Raw genomic sequence first — 20,010 nt, 5'->3', positions numbered from 1 at the left:
TCTGTGCTTTCGTGGAAAACAAAAACATCTGATAAAACATGCCCCCCAGACAGGTACAAAAATACTGCAGATAAAACAGAAATATCCAGCAACAGGCTCCCATGACGAAGGACTGATGTCAGAGACCCGAAGGATGCTCTGGCCGGCTCCACTGGTGAGACCCTAATCACACCAGAAGGCTTCTGGCTTGGGCCAAGACAGCGCGATTGCTTTTTAATTTGCAAACTGTGCATATTTTCCTGACGATGTTTACGCCGAGCTACAGATCGGTGCTCCGCCATTGACCAGATAATCGCCGAAGAGTTAGCTCCCGCCTAGGGTACTTTAACCTTGCTGTTCACAGTCAGCAGCACGATGGTTTGAAGTCCAACTCAGAAGCACTTGAGGGTAATAAACTGGGAGAGGGGAGGGGGTGGGCTACGCTATACTGTTATGATTCTGCAAAGGTTTCTGTTTTCTTTCTTGTTATCCTAATAACCCTTTTATAGAGCACGTTGTTGGCAAAGCCCTCTGCTGAGGCAGCCGGTTCTGTGTAGGCACAAGACAATTTGCAAAAGCAATAAACTGACATTCAGCTGAAAAAGCCTGCGAGAAAGATGAGCCATCAGCAAATCCCCCTACACATGCATGGCCTTAAAGACACGCTGGGTTTATATTGCAGCGGAAAAAAATAATGAAACAAACCCCCAACAAACAGGCAGCGTGCCGCAGCGCCCCAGCCCCAGCGGCGGGCTGCAGGCTCGGGAGGATGGAGGCACGGCGGCCGGCGAGGCGCCCCAGGGTCACCGAGCACAGGCCCCTGTTGGTGGGAACCCCTTTGGAAACTGCTAACGAACCTGCCTGAAGACAGGTCGGCTGATTGCCTCTGCGACCCCTGGTAGGGTGATTTTCCAGAATCAGCTTCCTTTAGTGGTTAGAAACCTTCAGGTTTGCAGCCCTGAGCAATCCACTGGAAATTTCTCATTAATTCCGGGGTTGATGCCACATGTGAGCTTGAACAACCTTTGTCCCTCTGCACACTTACCCCCTGGCTGTATTTACGAGCACAACTGTATTTCCCCCCAGCCTTTGGGCTTGGATGTATGCCCACAGGCAGACGCCCCAGGTGAAGCGGGGACAGGTGCCCCCGTTAGCCCCCATCTCTGCCCTCCCTGAAGCTGCCACCCCATGGCAGGGGTGGCTGAAGAGGACAGGGAGCTGCTCCCAGGCTGCTGGGGTTCGCAGGGCAGCACGCCACACACGCGGCTGCTGATCAGTTTTACACCATAAACCACAGTTTACAAGAGCCCCACGAGATGGCATTTCCACTCCTGTCTCGCTGTATGGGGCTGCTCTATGAGCTCCCCTAGATCCCGTGTCCTTTTTCCATGAGTGCATCAGTTCACGGTCACCCTACAACCAACAATCACAGCTCAGACTTTCTAGTCGGTCATTCTCCCGTTTGCAGAAGCAGCTCTCGTGCGCTGTGTTATCCTCCTGCACTGTGTCACCCTTCCATCCCCGCCTCTTCGCGTTTGCCCAGTCCTCAAGGTCGTGGGGCTCCTTGGTGACAGCCTGACCTGCATAATGCACGTGGCACCCCACTAGATTTGACTAGCGCATCCCCTTTTGTGTCCGGGCCGTTAATCAAAAATAAGATTAATTTGGAGACTGGAGAACTGCACCAGCAATATCCTTCAACCCTAATAGTTACACGCGTCCTGGTCCTTTCCATAAGGACCTCATTGGTTTCAGAATAGGCAAGCACAAAATTCCGCTTTGAAGAGTCTCTGGCTAGCCAAGGACACAGACTCCAAAGAATAAGTCATCAGCTGAGGTGTAAAGAAGAGCAAAATTTATTGCATTCAGAGCCAGGCTGGCTGGAGAAATCAAGCCTGAGAAAATAGAGACATATTACCAGGGCAAAGCCTACCGCCGGGTCTTAAGCCTGTGCTTTTGCAGACAGCTAATCCTGCTAACATTAAAACAGGAGCTGAGGTTTTCTTAATGGCAGAGCTATTTATGGAGAGCTCATCTAGCTCTTCGTCATCTAAGATCCTGGTGGAGGAAAGAGCCTCATAACTCAGAGGCTTGCTGGACACGAAAGGCAAACAGATGTCAATGTGAGCGGGGAGAAGACACGGGGAGGATCTGGTGGCACATCTGATAGCCCCGCTGATGGCCCCGCTGGCTCGGAGCGACCAGGTTGGGCATGCAGCGCGCAGCAACACCGCTAATTTACAGACTGAGCAGCTCAAACAGCTTGTCGTGCTGCTACCTTCCCTCTCCAGCCCTCTGCCAAGCCTCATCCCACCTAACATCATCAGGGATACCTTGTACAGCACCCACCACGCTTCTCCCCAGGAATCGTTTCCGATAATCACAGACCTTCAGGGGCACCCAGCCAGGTCAGGCACTGAGCACAGGGCCACCCTTCAGCTGCAAATCCTCATCGCCTTTGCAGCCTGGCACCCACCTCTGCTGCTGGGACGGGCACCGGTGGCCCAGGTGCGCCCGTGCCCGGCAGACTGGTCGTTAATCAAGGAGAGAGCAGAGATGGAGGAGCTGGAGAGCAGGTGGAGAGAGGGGGAGAGCAGCTTGCTGCTTGCTGGAGTCCTGGCAGCCCCGCTCAGCGCTTTGTCAACGCTCCCTCTGCTTAATCTTCTTTTCAGAAGAGCATCTTGTTTAAATGGGATGATTCTTATTAAGATCATTAACTCCTGCAGTGAGAGCTGACCTGACCTCCCGTCACCCCACTCTCTGCAGCCCCCTTCTGCCGGGTCCACATTCCCTTTCATCCCACACCACCCTGTCCTTCTCACGTGCTCCATCACCACTGACTCAAAGCTGCCCAAGTCCTTGCGTTACCTAGTGCCATCCCCTCCCTCCACAGGGCCCTGTTGCCCATTTAAATCCCTTTTTGGGCTCCCCACTTCTTCTTCTCGCTTTCCTCCTGCCCACCACCCTCCCGGGGTGTCACCCTGCCAGGCAGCAGGGGGGTCGCACCCCACGGAGGACGAGCAGGAACAGATGCAAGACATGGGTACCACTGGTGTGATCAGAAGGATGCAGCTCAGACGTCCCATTTCTCCCCAGCACCCTTCAGCCTGTCGACCCCGAGTGCCCCAGCAGCCCCCAGCTCCCCAGCCTGCCGCCTTCCCACCTCGGTGCAAGCTCTTTGCCATCACCCCCCTAAAAGCACTCTGCTACTAAAGAAAGTCCATCATACCCCAGCCCAGGTAAGCAAGGAGGTTTGCTGCTCTAGCTGTTGTCCAGCCACCAGCAAAGTCTTTAATTTTGATCACCGGTCGCAAAAAAAGAGAGAAACCGAATCCCTTCCCACACTAGCACACTCGCGCCCTTCTCTCCCCACCCACCTCTCAAAATAAGGGCATCTTTCTGGAGGAAAAACTTCAGGGGATGGGGAGGGCTGAGATTTTTTTTTTTTTTACGTTTCACGTCCCTTTTATTTAAAAAAAACGCTTTATGCAGCTGTCAGAAACCAAAATGAGAATTTTGTATTTTTTTTAGCAGTCTTTGAAATAAGGATGCTATGTGGGATCAATTTTTTATGGCAGTAAAGTAAAGGGGGAAAATAGCAGCAATTTTCTCTTTTGAGCATGGCCTATTTAATGGCATGGATGTCACAGTGCAGCTTTACCCAGAGAGAGGGAGAAAAAGCCACAAAATGGTACTGTGGTCAATCAAAGACTTCTACACTACAATCTGCTCCTCCATCTCTCCTACAGCCAGCTGAGATTTCCATCACTTCTCCTCTTCGCTTTTCTTCCCGTCTCTCCCCACTCCGCAGCCCTGACAGAAGTTAAAATAAAGCGCTAAGTGCCCAGATCCAACAGCTCCTCCGCGGAAAATGCCAGCACGCCGGGCACAGCCACTCCTCGGGAATCACAGACCGATGCGGCACATTGGAGAGGTGCAGCCGCACGCAGGGAGCCGGGGAAATGCTGCCGCTCTGGTGCTGTTTCGGTCCCTGTGATACCACGCGAGCAAGAAAATCCATTTCATTACCGCGCTAACAAACCCACGCTTAATCCCACCGCGCATCCGAGCGCCGGGCAGATATTGCCGTCCCCTCTTCCCGCGGGGACAGAGCCGAGGGGCTCAGCTGGGTGCCATCCTCCCGGGGGAGCTGCGACCCCTGCAGCCTCATTCCCCGCACCCATCGCCGAGCTCTGTGCGGCAGCGTGGACTCGCTGCGTTTTCCCTGCCTCTTCTTGCCTTTTCCTTCCTGCAAGCAGCCTTGACGGTGCCTACGGCCCTCCCCAGCGCGGCTCTGCTGGGACAAAGCGGGACACAAGCCCTGGGTAGAGGCACAACGTTTCAAACCACATCCCCGGAGGTGCTGCCAGCAGCACCCACCCCAGGCACATGGTGTAACAGGCAGCTCCGCTCCGTCCCTCAGCCTCCTCCCGGGACCCCGACATCCCTGCCGTCTCCTCCCACGGAGCAGGGACTAGGTCCCCATCCCCTGAGGGCCAGGCGGGAGGGAGGTCCCACCCCACGGAGGTCAAGCAGGGACTGATGCAAGACACGGGTACTGCTGGTGTGGTCAGGAGGACACAGCCTTTACACCTCACCCTTCCACTGCCACAAGCCTGTCCCATTTGGCCCCTGGGGTGGTCTGGGGAGGAGGTGACCTGCACACGTGGCTGCTGCTGGCACAAGAAACTGCCCCGGGGAGTTTGGGGCGAGCTGGCGGTCACAGGAGCCCTGACTCCACCAAAACATCCAGCAGTGGGGAGGCTACAGGCGGCAGAGCTGCGGGCAGCCTGGCTGGACACAGCCACACACCAGCCACTCCGCTCGTCCTTCGTCCCCCACGATGGCAGAGGGAGCCGGGGCGGGCAGTGAGGGCTCCCAGCCCCCTGCAGAAAGCCCTGCCAGGTCCTGACACCCTCCTGCACGGCGGGATGCAAGGCAAACAGGGCTGCAAGGCTCCCCTGGCTCCATCTATCTCCTGCCAGCACCCTGCCCGCAGGACGGGCAAGCGGCAGGGCTTGGCAGGCTGCAGCCGTACCTCCCTCTGCTGCGGATGGACTCACGGCACACACCGGGACAAGCAGCCTGACCCCAGCCATCACCTGCCCGTGGTGAGAACATCTCCCACCCCACAGAGCAGCAACAGCCGAGGCTCCTCCTGGGGCGGGAGGAGACCAGCAGAGACACGAATTAATTTCAAGCTCTGTCAGCTTGTTTAGGTCCCATATTTAGGATCCCCTTTTTTTTTTTTACCCCAAACAATCTTACACAAAACCTTATATAGACTAAAATTCATGCAGGATTGCATTTCTTCCCAATTTCACGTAAAACCACAACGCATTTCAGTCCCCTCCCGTGCAGGCGCCTGGGCACACGCGTGCCCGGCTCCAGCAGGCGGGAAGGAGCACCCAGCCAGGATCCAACCCAGCGAAGGATGGGCACAAACAGCGTTGGGAAGGCGTGGGAATGCCCCTCATTTTGATTATTTTGTCATTAATTAGACACACAACGGAGGCTTGAAGCCAAGTTTCAGCTCCCGGCTTCCCTGAGGGTTGGGAGCGCTGGGGCCTGGGGTTTGGTTTCGGAGCCAGAGCCAGTTTAATTCTCATCATTAACAACACGGGGAGGGACTTCACCCTGGCCCAGACTAATCCCTGCTGTAATTAGCTGTGAACAAGGACGCACGGACCTCTGGCTCTCAACACAACCGCCCTTCAAATGTCAAACATCTCCACGTCCCCGGTTTTCCTCTTGATGCTGGGTCTGGAAGCAGGGACTTTGGCACAGCGGCTGTGGAGGAGACAGGTCCTCCTGGGGACGCCAGCCTTTGCTCTTCCCGCACACAGCCACGGTGGTGACTTCCACCGCAGAGCCGAGCCCCGGGCGATGACACTGCCACCACAGCAAGGAAATTCTGCACTTTTTCTATCGGTCACCATCAGCTTCGCTTGACCCGTGGAGACAGCAAGCACAGAGGGATAAGTTATTTGCCTGAGACCAGACAGTGAGTCAAAGGTGAAATAAGAGACTGTAGCCAGACCTGATCCACGAATCCCACACCTGGAACAGCCACTGCTTTGCATTGAGGGTTAAAAAAATAAAAATGCCAGAGAGAGAAGCAAGGGGACAAGGGGAAAAGTCCCTGTGGGAAGGCAAAGCGTGGTCTGAAGGACGGATGCAGCCCAGCTCCCTGCTGGCACTTCCACCGCAGCTCCGGGATGGGGATGGGGAAGCAATGAAGGTCCAGCTGTGAGGCAGGAGCAGAGGCACACAGCCCGCGTAATGGTGCTCACGGACAAACACAAACGGGGCTGGAGCAGGGGTGGGCACTCGGCGCTGCCCGCTCTTTCCCCTCGGGCATGGTGCAGCCCACCTCCCCCCTGCCGCCCCGGCAGCCTCCGCCACCCCCAGCTCTGTGCTCCTGCCCACTGTCCCCCACGCAGGACCCGGCTGTCTGCGGGGACCCCAATCCCACCGGCAATGCAGTGAGCACCACGGCAGGGCCACCCCGAGGCGGCTGCGGCTGCCTTGCTCTGCCCTTGCTCTGCAAAAGGCTTCCCCATCTCCAAGGGCACGGGAAGGACACAGGGCTGCCGGGCTCTCACCAGGCAGCAGAGAGGGACTGAGGGGTGTCAGGGCAGTTGCAGAGAAAGTGGCTGCTCCTGGGAGAGGCTCCTGGAGCGGGTGGCCAAGAAAGGCTCCAAAAATCCACATGTTTCCCAGGTGTAATCCCTGCTCTGCCTGCACCCACTCGTGGGAGCCCCGGGTGCAGCTCCCACCCCGGGGGAGGCCGTGCAGCCTCGGGGGCCTGAGTTTCCCACACTGGGGCACTCTGGGCACGGCAGACACCAAGCTGAGGGTCCCGACAGCACTTGGTACCCTCCAAACGAAGGGCAAGGAGACAGCTCTGACGCAGGGAGGAGCACAACCCGGTGACGTCTCTGCCGGGGAAGGCGCTCCAGCAAGCTGCTGCTGCTCTCGGAGCCGTTCGCACAGCTTTCCATCTAAAACCCTCATCTAAACCAGCCCCCAGCAGCTCCGGCAGCGGTTGGCAGAGCAAACAGCCCGACGCCGGCAGAGGGAGGCTGGATCGCTCTTGCCCAAGGCCCACCACGCTCATGTTTGCCAAGCGCTGTTTGCAGAGGCAAGCGCCCACCTCCGTGTGCAGTTCTGCTGCTCTTCGGGAGGATGGGCTTGCAAATAATTTATGCTAACCGACTCGTGGCTCCTTTTAACTGCTTTTGTGCACCTTAAACCTTCCTCCCGGCGCCAGCCGGAGCATGTGGGGAGGACGGAAGGGGAGCAGCACTCTCCCAGACTTACTGTCATGACCTGGAGCACCAACCCCATGACCTCCACCAACAGCACAGGCATGTGCTGGGTGGTTTGATGCCAGGCGAGCAGGGGGAAGGTGGCCGGCGAGGAGAGCAGTGCAACGGGCAGGAGCAGGGCCAAGCCAGCCCCAGAGATGGGCAGCCAGGATGCAGGAGGTGGGCGCTGCTGCAGTTCCATGGTGGCACCCCAAGCCCGCTGCCGGCACCAAGGTCACAGCAGGGACCAGAGAGCACAGAGATATCCCTAAGATGTCACAGCTTCGTGGCACAGATGAGGTGGTTGAGGACCACAAGCCTGTTTCAAGTCCCACAGAGCTAAAACCCACACAAGAGGAATTGCTGCCGTACCCGGACGGGCTTCTGGCTACAGAAGGTCCCTGCCACTGGGGGGGCTTTAGCCCGAGAAGGGATCCTGTGCCACAGAGGCCACAGTGCTCTGCTCTGCTCTCTGGCACACCAGGAGGGGGTGTCAAGGGGACGATGCCAGGTGGCAGGTACACCTTTTACACCAGCTGCCAGGCTTCGCCCCATGGGCTAAATGACCCGGACGCCAGGAGCGCCCAGCCCGTGCTGCACGTACAGCAGTGCACTTGCCAGCCCTGCCTGCAGCCGGTGCCACCAGGAAGAGGGGACAGCAGGGACGGGACTGCCAGGATGCAGCACTGAGGCCAGGCTGGTGGCTGCAGTCAGAGGCCATTAGCAGGAAGGGAATGATGTCCATCACCCCGAGTCCCCAGGTGCTGGTGGCACCCGCTACCTGCCGACAGCAGCATCCTGCTCCTCCCGCAGCACCGAGCCTTCCAAGCAATTAGCAATTCCGAACTACAAAACATTGTCCCGGTGGGATAATAAACTCCAACATCTGTCAGAAGAGCTAGCGCCTATCAAATTGCCAAGAGAAACGTTTTTCCTCTCATTCAGTTCACAGCTAAATTGAAAACAACCCCAGAAAGTATCCAGTGGCACCGGCTCACCATCCATCTCTGCGAGCGTGCAAGCTGTTCGCCATTGCAGGAAAAGCATCCTGGCCACGCAGTGATCACTCACTCAAATTAACAAATCATTTTATTTAGATATGAAAAGAAGCTGTAATTGACTGATGGTATGCTCCCATATGGCACCGTACACTGGAGAAGCAGTAAAATACTCAGTGCAATCACCCCCTTGGAGCATGCACTTGTTGCAGCCCTGGGAGAGGAGCGAGCCGGGGGGAGAGGCTGCGGGGGGCCGGGCTGTTGATGCCGGGGGCTGAGCTGTCGATACGGGGGGGCCACGGATGCCCGGTCCCTCTGCACCGAAACCACTGCCAAAGCCCAGAGGAAGGTGATGGTTTCCTGCCCTTCCAGACCCAACAGCAAGGACTACCCAGGACCAGCTGCAGCACCGTAGGGTGGACCCTCTAATACAGCACCGTACCGGGGGAAAAAGGATGGCACCCTCATTTTATAGATGGGGAAGCCAAAACTTATGCATGGAAACCAAGTGGGTCTACAGCATCTCTGAGGGTCCCTCTCCGGCAGGGACTGGCATTGGAGCCACTGGATGGTCCCTGCCCTGTCCCTCGTGTCGTCTAAGGATGAAGCAGGCAGCTTGCCTGAGCACTGGTGGTCTCACAGGGTCCACGCAGGGATGCGCTGGGTGGGAAAGGCTCACAGCCACTTAAATCCTGACTTTGGCTCCTAAAGGGCACTTCAACACATGATGTAGAAATTGGGGGCGCAACAAGCTCCTATCTTCTCTAAAACCAAACCATCCTTCTGACGGTGACCTGACAGTGTCGTCTGCTTGAACAGGCAATGGAGGGGATCATCCCAACAACATGCACAGAGCCGGACAACGCTCCCACTGCATCTGAATTAATGCAGAGCATCAATACAAAAGGCCACATTAGGGGGAATTAGAATAACATGGTCTCAGGGGTGCTTACTGAAAACAAAAGACAGCGCGCTCCCAGTTCCACATTTCCTAGCCTGCTTCCCACTCCGCCAGGAAAACCCACCTACGTGTCGAAGACTGAAATGGTGAAGCGAGGTGCTCTGAACCTGGGAAGCACCCCTAGGAACACCCAGCATCCTGAGGAGCGGCAGGGTGGCCGCTGCTGGCCCAATGGGGATGGATGCCCCGGAGCAGCGTGTGCCGGGGTGTCCGTGCGTGGGACAGGACAGACAGCCCCAGTGCTGCCAACATGCCCAGTGATGGCCAGATCAGCCTTTTGACAAGAGCAAAATGAAACCTTGGTGCTTCATCAATGACATTTGCCTTGTAAAGTTTGTTATATTTGAGCGCTCCACTCAATGGCCAGAGACAAAACAAAGCCTTGCGCGCTCTGCCACATCTGGTAAGTTTCAGAAAAGCTTCTTCCCTTCAAAATTGTTGCCCAGGATCCACTTCCCACCTACGCACATCAACCCTCGTGGCACGTTGGGATGTAAAATGCCCAAAATCCCTGCTGCTGCCGCAACCCCTGAGGCTCTCTGCTCCCTTGGGCATGGGCTGTATTTGCAGTGCAGGGAACAAAGAGCTGACAGAACTCAAAAAGCAAGTGGCGATGCCAGTAAGGATCCCCACAGGACGCTGCAGGCCAAGGAGACATCTCACCTTCCTGCTCCGCAACATGCTGAAAGCCACAAATATCATTATAGCTCAAACATAACACAACACTCGCATACAGAACCCCCCAAAACTGATCTGAAAGATGGTTTGCTGACAGTATGTCCAAATTAGAAATAAATAGCAAAGAGAAGCTGATTGAGAGCCGTCCACCTTTATTCATGTTGTCAGCAACAGTTTTACCAACCATGCACAATGCCGGGTGAGATTTCTCTCCTTCCCCAAAACGTCAAAATCGTTCTGACTGCGTGGTCAGAAGCATTTCGTCAAGGGAGGAGAGTTGCCGGCGGTGCCTGCCAGCCCCGGGATGGTGGCGGGTAGCACAGCCTGGCCTGACCCTGCAGCTACGCAGCACCGGGGGTGGAGATGGGCAAAGTGGGTAGGAGGCGCTTGCTGCATCCCTCTGCCCTCACTGTGATCCGCAGGGACCACTGGTTTCCAAAGGGAGGAAGGACGCAAGAAAGGGAATCCTTTTCCAGTCTCCAGAGTGGAGGGAGGGGAAAATTTGTAAGCCATCGAGGCTGGAAAGGTCTGAAATGCTCCACAAGGTATCGCTGGCCTCCAGCTGAGCCTCTGCCGGGTCTGGCACTCCCCCAGTGCCCAGCCATAGCCGGCTGCAGACACGCTGGGAGCAACCTGAGAGATGAGATTTTGCCGAACAGTGAAAACCACCCCAGGCTCTGTCATTCACACGGGCAACGGGGGGGCAGGAAAAGGTGGGAGGGATCGAGTGCTTGGGGTTGGCTCAGTTTCCTCCTTTGAAATCCAGACAAGTTCAAGGGACCGTGGGATGTATAAAGCAAATGGGATGGGGACAGGCAGCTGAGCTGCCCTCCCTGTGCCCCATGTGCCCGGCGGCTCCCAAGTCCCAGCCACGGCCCCTTCCCCAAGCCCTTCTCCATCACCCCCTGCAGGGGTGTGATCGCATCCCTGCAGGCAGCAGGCAGGGATGCCATACCCTTGTTCCTGAGGTGGTTTGCAGGTCATTTTTGGCTCAGCAGGTACGAAAGACCTCGCGGTCAAAGCCTTGCTTAGACCGCTGGCAGTCTCAAGAGCATCCCTGAGCTGCAGGGGCCGGCATGGCTGGCACCCGGCGTTACTCACTGTCACACTGAATGAGCGCCGGGGCAAGGCTGCAGTTTTGGGAGGGCTGCGCCTCCCGAGCAGCCACGAACTGCAGGGATGCTCGCTCTCAGCATGGCAGGGTGTCTCGGGGAACCGGGCGACATGTTGAGACTTTTGTAGTAAATAAATGAGGCAGTGAGATGATTTCCTGGAAATCATCCTCGATTTCCTCGCCTCTCCTCCTCCAGCTCCGCCACTGCTGGGAGCCTCCAGCAACACCATCCTGGAGACTCTCGCCCGGTGCGAGCTTCCAGGAGGAGGTTTCTGTGAGCAGGTCCTCCACCTGCAGCCGGGGCAGGTTGAGCACAGCTGCACCTTCTGCCGATCTGACCCAGCTCACTGCAGGCCAGAAAAGCCAAACGGAAAACAACCAAAAGCAAAAACCCCGTCAGACCATTCTGCAGAAGACCAGCATGATCTCAAATACAGGCCCGGCGCCACCAGGCCCATCGACATGGTGGTCTCCAGCTGAAGGAGAAGGTAGGGGCTCGAGGCAGGAATTACTGGGTGAAGTTCCCCGGCCCGTGGTAGGCAGGAGGTCAGAGCTGATGGCTGCAACTGTCCCTCCTGGGCTTTGTGTCTACAAACCTCAGAGAACTGGGAAAGAGGGAGAAGCTGTTCCCCGAGCGCTGCTCCTCAAGGTTAAAGAGGGACGGAGTGATGCTGAGCAGAGGATGGAGACAGCTTGGGCACACCCAGGGAGCCGTCAGACGGCTTTTACGGTGGGTTTATGGGCCAGCAGGGCATGGCAGTATGGAGAGGAAAAGAAGCCATAAAGAATACACACAGCCTTGTACAGCCCTGGGATTTCAGAGGGTTTGGAGCGAAGCTGTGAGCACAGCCCCACGGGTAACCCACAGCCCCGGTCCCCGGTTTGCTCCGGGATGCTCTGCACACCTCTGACCACGCTTTAGCACAACGGCTGCATCTCCCCGATGCTTGCGCGCTTAGAAACCCTGGAGATTAATGACCAGAAGAAGGAGTCTATCTGGGAGATAAAAGCATTATGTTAAAAGCATGACAGCAATTATGTTAGTATTAGTCACAAAACACTGCACACTTGGAGAGATTTTAAGTCAGGCTCCTTGTTTATTTGCTTTGCTTTCCTCCTCCCTGCGCAGCTTTGGTGTTCCAGTGCTCCCTGGAATGGCAGCAGCAGTGACAACCTGGCCGAGCACCGAGTAGGGTGTCAGGGTCAGGGAACACCAATGGCCACCAACGGGAGACGCTAACAGGGTACTTCTCATTCCCCACCTCTCTCAGTGACTATCTGGCTCCTTTACATGAGGGTAACAGCCCGACACACCTTCACGAAGGCAGGAAAACAGGACCACAAACAACCTTTTTGCCCTGAGACGCAGCCCATACCTTCCAGCCTCACAGGGATGCTGAGTGCTGCCCTGGTGACATGAGGAGCTCCGATTTCCACCTGCAGCTCCTCGAGTGATGCCTCCTGCCTAGAGATATCCCCTGGGAGCTCGACTCCCTCCAAACCCCCCACCCTCCTCTGATTGCAACCCTCACACCCATCCCGCACTGGGATTTTAGGGCCACCAGCCGTCCTCGCCCAGGTGGTACTCACTGCCGTGCCAGGTGTCCCAGCCCTGCACTGGCCATGCTCTGCTCTCCAGCACTCGACTCCTCTACACTGCAGGCTACTGAGCCACTGCTCCATTTGTGCAACAGGCGCAAACATCCCCAACAGAGCAGGGTGAAGAGAGGAGAGACGAACCAGTTTCCACCAAAGGCTCACCCAGTCCGGCACCACCTCCCCAGCCACAGCCACCGGGGATGCCCAGGGAAGGTCATATGGTCACACAAGCACCCAGTGATGCTCCAGCATCCTCCTGACCTCCAGCAGCCTGCGGTGCAGAGATTTAGCTCATCACTGGCACTGCCAGCAACACTCTCAATGGTATTTTCCCCTTACAAATTTGTCTAATTACTTCTGGAAGCTTTCTGAACTCAGCTGGCAGCCAGTTCCACCGCTCTCCTTCCTCCTGACACAGAGGAGCCATCGTGTGTTTGCTCTGCCTCTGCCATCTATTAATTTAATTTGATGCCCCAGCATCTGATTAGCAGAAACAATGAAAAGTCGTTTCCTACTGACCTCGCGGTGCCCACTCTGCCTGCACAGCCCCAGGCCGCGCTCCCCTGGCCACCCCTCCGCAGCGTTTGAGCCTTGCTTACATTGCCACACCTCGTATGGATGTCCATCGCCCTTGTCACTCTGCTCTGTCCCTGCTCCGGCTCCTCTCTCCTCCTTGCAGCGGGGAACCAGGGCTGTACACATTATTTATTTGCCATGTGGACACATGGTAGATTTATGCAAGAATCCACAACCGTGTTCTGGGTTTCTTTTTCTCTGTGTTTCCTAAAAATTCATTACATTCAATCTGCTTTTTTGACTGCTACAGAGGACCGAGTTGGTATTTTCATGGAAGTGTTTATCCTAACTCCAAGACATGGCTCCTCACCAGCAACAGCCAGGTCAGAGCCCGGCACTGCTTACAGATGCAAGGATCATTTCTCCTTGTGTGAGTCACTCAGCGTTCAACAACGCTGGATTTTGTCTACGCTTTTACCAAGCAGCCGCTCGCTACCTGACATCCTTTGCAAGTCTTTGCACTTGACCCATTCTCACCACCCAGGACAAGCCAGAAGCACCAGGCACCTTTGGCGTGATGTTCTCAGCATCTTTTCCCATACTGTACATGAAGACACTGAACAGCACTGATCCCCCAGGGAATTCAACAGCAACTTCCCTGCACCGAGAAAACTTACTCCGTAGCTTTTAATTTCTCATTTACCCAATTATCCATCCTCCTTCTTACTCCGAAGCAGGTGAATTATTAAAAAGCCTGTGCTGAGGGACCGTAGCGCAGTGCTCTTGACAACCCAAGCAGGAATATCTCACCCAGAGTACCCATCTCCCCCAGCAGACTTCTGCCTACAAGTGCTGCGCAAACCCCTCCTCGCTGTACCCCACTTGCACAATCTGTCTGCAATTGCCCCACACGGCAGGTGGGGACACCAGGGAAGCGGTGTCCGCTTCCCTGGTGTCCCCAACCCTGGTCCAAAGCAAAGACATCTCTGTCACAGATGCACATTACCAGCAACACGGAGAATTCAGAACGAAAGGGAAGGGAGAGAAATCCAGAATCTCCAATAACGAGGTTTTGGGGTGTTGCCACTGTGCAGCAAGTGTAATCCCCCCCAAGTCCTGCAAACAACCCCCACTGAGAGCAGGGGGGGCGAGACAGCCACGAAGCAGGGACACCCATCATCCCGTCCCCGCTCTGCGGCAGGTAGGGACCGCCAGCGCCTGGGCGAGGATTTGCTGTCCGTACGTTTGCTCCTTGTTAATGATCTCCAAGGTGACGGTGACTTTAAGTGAAAGCAGCCATCAGGTCTCGTCGCAGACCCAGACGTCAGGGCAGAAAGCAGGTACTCCGTGGGAGTCAGCCCCTAACGCCTGCGAACAAGCTGCCGGGCTCATTTCGCTGCTCGCTCTTCTATGCCAGCTAATTACCGGATTGTCAGGGACACTGATGCATGCTCCACTCACGGCAATTCAATTGTCCTCTCTGCTCCGTACGGCTTATCAATATATATGCAGCTATATTTTCCCTGAAATCTCACGGAGGTGCAAAGAGCTGCCTACGGGAGATGGATTTGGCTCCCGGCGTGCCGTGCAGGCAAATAGCGCAGCCGAAAAGTCGCTGTCGGTTGGAGCCATCTAGGAACTCTGCTTGTATTTTTGGGGGCTGTCGCAGAGACAGGAGACAAGATGGAGAAATGCACTTCAGGGAGAGCAGAGGGGGCAGGCGGAAAGCTGAGGGCGAGCAGCAGAAGGCCTTGGCGAGGGGGTATTTTGAAGTAGAGAAGGCAATTTGCAAAGACAGAAGTGAGAAAAAGGCCTTTGCAGCAGCCTGACAGGAGAGTGACTCTGAGGGTGATGGCTTGGAGACCTGGGAGAAGCACGGGAAGGGCACGGGAGGGGGAAATGTCCGACCCAGGAGGGTCAGGCAGGTGGAACGGGCCACGGACAAGCACTCAGTGCCTGAAGATAAACTGCAGCAAGAGAAGGTGGTGGTGAAAACCATCTCTGACCAGAGGTTGTGACCATGGTGTAGAGAGGGAAGGAGGAGGCAGAAACAACAGAACCAGCGCGAGGAGCAAGAAAACCAGCAACAAACCCAATTGCACGGGCACTGGAGAAGGCAGGGCAAGCTGCTGGAGAGGCAGAGGGGCTATCAGTCCTGGATGGAGAGACTCACCCTTGCGTGCCCAGAGCAGTAACCATCACCCACACCCCTCAGGGAAGAGGCGGTGGCCCGCGTGGTGCCAGGCGGCACATCCCCAAGGGCTCCAGCGCCGGAGGAGACCCGGGGTTCAGCAGCACGGCAGCGCAAACCAAGCGTTTGCAGTGTCTCACCCGCTTCCCAGCTGCTGGTTTGGCAAAGTCCCAGAGGTCTATCACTGCAAAGAAGATCAAGGCGTGCTATAAAACCACCTCTCCATAAACCCATGTCAGGTACACATCACTCGCACCTGTGAAGTCTGGTGCAAACGTCCTCAGCCAGCACCCGAGGTACTACCGCATGATTTGGGAGATCGCTGCTGCATCAAAATTGCCCATAGCCACCAGAGTGCAGCACGAGGTCAGGGTCAGTACATGAACTTGGCCGAAGTTCAGAGCTGAGCGTGATAAATCGACACCTCTGATGTGTTTTCAGGGCGACACTTGGGCTACAGGAAAATTTCACAACTCCGTCAAGAGCTCGGTATTTTTAAAGTGCACAGTCACTGATTGTAGCATCACGGTTTGCAGCGTGCCAAGTGCATCCCATAAGAACATAAAACCAGAGCTTCTCGTTTTGCATAATTCTTCCCAGAACTCGAACGCCTGGGAAGTCTTTACATGAAATACATATGAAACAGGAGCAAAAAGTCACCTAAGAAACATTTTTAATTTATGAACTGTCAGACAAAAATGTCTCAGAATTAAAAGATAAGGGGGGTTTAGAAGATAAAGGGCTCAGCATCTGACACCCTCCGCAGCCTGGAAATATCCATGTGATTCTTTTCTGAAACACAGATTTTCCCACTGCGCCAGAACGCGGGAGCGATGGGTTGGGAGGCACAGACAGATGTGCTCCAAGCCAGAAGACAGATGTGCTCCCAGACAGAAGTATGGCAGGAGTTTACAACTGCGGTACTTATTTAAAAGGCAGCAATGCATTATCCCTTGAGGGGAAAAAAGAATTTAAATAGTTTGAGAAAAGAAAACAGGATGATTAATTAAACTTGCTATTTCTAGAAAGGACCCGCCAGAGCAGATGCGCTCTGGTCCTTCCCTGGGGACGGTTTACAAAAAAGGAGCCCCGTGGCTCTTCGTTCCCCAAAGCTTTGTGTTGTTACCGATGAAGACAATGGCTCTACGGTCACTGCTTTATTTTAGGTTGTTGATTAGCAGGTGTCTCTGTGTGGAAAAGCCCTGGTGCCACCTTGCAGAAACGATTGCCCAGAGGGGCTCTGGGTCCCGGGCTGCTGGTGGCCATCGGCCAGCTTCACTTCAACTGCGAGCAGCACAGCAGCTGCTCGGTTCCAGCACGAGAGAAGTTGTCTGAAAGCTGTTTCAGGGAAGAACAGTCCCCCTCCAGGGTTGAGGGGGCAAAGGCGGCGCTGGCTGGCACCCAACCCCATGCCGGGGAGGAAGGTCAGCGTGGAACAAGGCTGCCCTCCATCCTCGCGGTGGAGCCGTAGGAGGAAACGGCATCAGAGCTTAAATGGGCAGCAACCACAGCGGGAACAAAACCAGCAAGCTGAAAAACTATTAGAAACCCCCAAACAAGCAAAAAACCCCAGCAGACATGTTTCTTGCTTGAGGCCACCCTTCCTGGCCTCCCGTGGTGACGGGAACGTGGTCCTTCGGAGGTGGCATGCACGGCAGCAGTTACAAGCCAATTCTGTACAAATTATCACTGAAGTGGGATTACTGCTGCCTCCTCCTGCAGCTTCTTCGCTCCCCTCTCTCCCTCACCCTCCCTCTGCTCCAAAAGTGGGGGGGGAGAATGACAGATGCAATATTTTACAAAATGAGATAATTATATAGCAGCCACATGGGGAGATTAGATTAGCAAGAGATTTCAATGCAAGGATATTTAATAAGAATGAGACACAGGTACACGGAGACGCAGACAGCAAAAGGTCATCATCATCATCACCACGTTGAGATTATGAAACAAAACACTTATGACCTACACCGGCTTTGACGTTCGCTGCAGTAATTCTATTGTTATTGCAACACAAATAGGATTATTCTGAACAGGAGATGTATAGCTGCACGCAGCCAAGAAGAATTAAAAAATAACACTACAGTGACTACAGCAAAGTAATTCAGACGCAGAGCAGAAACTCTATCCTATTTCCAGCCTGCCCTGCCGCCCCGTAAGATTCGCATGCTGTGTTCCCATGCCAAATACCCTGGGAACAGCCAAGAGCTTGGGACCGGAGCCCTGTTTGCTGGCAGTAAAGCAGCGCGACCCCTTGCAGCAGCAGGATAATAGGGCTCGAACCCATGGCCAGCCCCGGCTCACCTCTGCTGGGACAGCCCGCGTTCTGCGCTGGACCGGAGCATCCCCACGAGGACACTTGCTCTACTGCCAACGCAGCGAGTCCTCGCATAGGCAAGGCCTTCATTTGTCAACGTCTTGGCTTTTGTTAGGCTAATGCAAATCTATCTTTATGGATTACCATCTTATGTCTGTTGAAAAATTCCCTCCATGTTATCTTAAGCACGAGGGGGGAGCAGGGAGGGGGCCGGACGAGTCACTCCCGGCAGCGTGGCGGAGCTGACATGACAGCCAAACCGCTCAGAGGGATCTGATACAGACACAGAGATATATCACACAGATGAAGCGATAATTTCACAGCGATTAAGCCACACTCTGTAGGAGCCTTCATTAAAGTCTGCTGGGGAGAAGATGCAAGCCCTCTTTATTTTTTTATTTTTTTCTTAAGACGGCAGATACTAACTCTCCGAGCATGATCCCACATTTGTTTTAAAGAGGGACCTTCCCCATTAGAACATCTCAGTCTCTGGCTGTCCTCAAACTGCACTCCCCCTGCCTGCCGCAGATGCCAAACTGTAATCTAGGTAAGCCTGCAAGGGCATGGCCCCGCTGAGAAATCGGGTACGGCCCCAAAAAGCCTCCCGTCGGAGCCACAGGCACCACGAGGAGAGAGGAGCCTGGACCGAGATGCTGAACCTTGGACCCAGATGCAGATGCAGGACTTGGACCAGCTGATCCCGTTCCCTCTTCTGCGAGTCCCCAGGCATGAAATCTAATTATTTGCTTGCAGCTGGAAGTTTTACTTTTGCTGCCCACACTCTACTGTCCTGGATATAAAAAGACTAATTCTTGGTAGCTGCTTAAAACCAGGCAGAAATAACCCTCCTGCGCAATGCTGCTGCTCACCAGTGCTGCCTCAGCAAGCTTCACCCTGGGAAAATGTCATTGTTTGATTGACACCACGGAAACACCCATTGCAATGTGTTTTGAACAAAAAACATCTGCACGTAGTTGTAGAGCACAAGTCAGAGAGACGAGTCCCCCCTCCCCTCGGCGAGCACAGAGAGCAGGGCTGGCCCTGCCACCGGGCCACCCGCACCCTTGGCACAGCAGCAAACGCAGGACCTGTGGGGACAGCCCGCAGCCCGCACACCAGCTCCCTACTGCGGGAACGAGCTTGTCCTGATAAGTTCAATCGCTCCTCAAAGGACTAAACAAACAGCTCCGTGCCATGCCCCAGGGAGGCTGGAGCTGGGCAAGCGGGGCAGGTCCCAGAGCTGGGCATGGTGATGGCCACTGCCTTGCTCGTGTCCATGGGGAAAGAGGATGAATCCTCCTCCGGAGGGACAGACACAAGTGACAGGGGCCCTGGTGCCTGGGAGGAGATGGCTAGGTCAGAGCTGATCCCAGAAATCGGGTGGCTGGATGTGCTCCCAGAGGAAGGATGGTGGTGCACACACCTCTGTCCCAGCACAGCGCGATGGGCTTGGACCTTCCCACCTCCCCACCCAGGGGCTGAGTGGTCCAGCGTTCAGCGCATCCCACCAGCAGGTCAGAGCACGGCTGCAGAAAGCAGGCTGGCGCCCAGCCCGAGAGATCGAACTCATCTTCTCTGTTTCAGGGCAGGGTCAGACACGTTCCACGTGCAGGCACCACCTCCTCTGCATCGGCTCGTACTTCACCGCAGCTGGGAGCAAGAAAGCCACCACGGGCGGCAGGGAGCTCCGAGCAGGCAGGATGAACACAGGATCTTACAATTACATCCCAAGAAATCACAGACGCAAAATACAGAGACACGGTTAAATGCAGGCACGTTCGTCTTCTACAAGACAAATTGCTTTCAATAATCTGGAATTATTTCTCTCGGGCTTTTTAAAGACTTCTCAAACATATTAGGACAGCCAGGGGCACGGATGAACTATTTAGCTTCCTTGATAGGAAAATATTCTCTTCACACAGTTGGTACGACTTATGAGAAACCCAATGGGGAAATCTGTGCCATCTTCACACGGAGATGCGTAGAAATGATTAATCTAAAGTTAACTATGATTTATTGTCCCACCCCAGGCAAAAGGCCCCAAACCGAGATAACGCTGCTGCGTCCAGAGCTAATCCATGGAGTGAAACAGCCTCCAAAAAACAACTGCACCAGCTCCACCCGTCGCTGAGTACCAAATCCTGGCAGGATGGTCTCCTAATTAAAACAATGGGATTGGGAGTCCAGGAGTTAATTCACTGCTGTGCTCTTGTCCCCCTGGGTGACCCGGGTGACTCATCTAATCCCCTGGGACCCTGTTCCCCTTCTGCCACACGGGAAAGCAAACCCCCCCCTCCGCCCCCCGCAATGCTCCTCTGCCTTCTCTACTGCAGGACCTGCGTCTGCG

General features: G+C 55.2%; 1 protein-coding gene across 2 annotated transcripts in view; it reads right to left on the bottom strand.

The window, feature by feature from the left end:
* Positions 1-20,010, bottom strand: part of CACNA2D2 (calcium voltage-gated channel auxiliary subunit alpha2delta 2) — a 226,952-nt gene that overhangs the window by 74,166 nt on the left and 132,776 nt on the right. The window lies entirely within an intron of this gene.

The sequence above is a fragment of the Chroicocephalus ridibundus genome, chromosome 10 (assembly GCF_963924245.1).
Source record: "Chroicocephalus ridibundus chromosome 10, bChrRid1.1, whole genome shotgun sequence".
NCBI lineage: Eukaryota > Metazoa > Chordata > Aves > Charadriiformes > Laridae > Chroicocephalus > Chroicocephalus ridibundus.
This window is presented reverse-complemented; position numbering and strand designations above follow the sequence as displayed.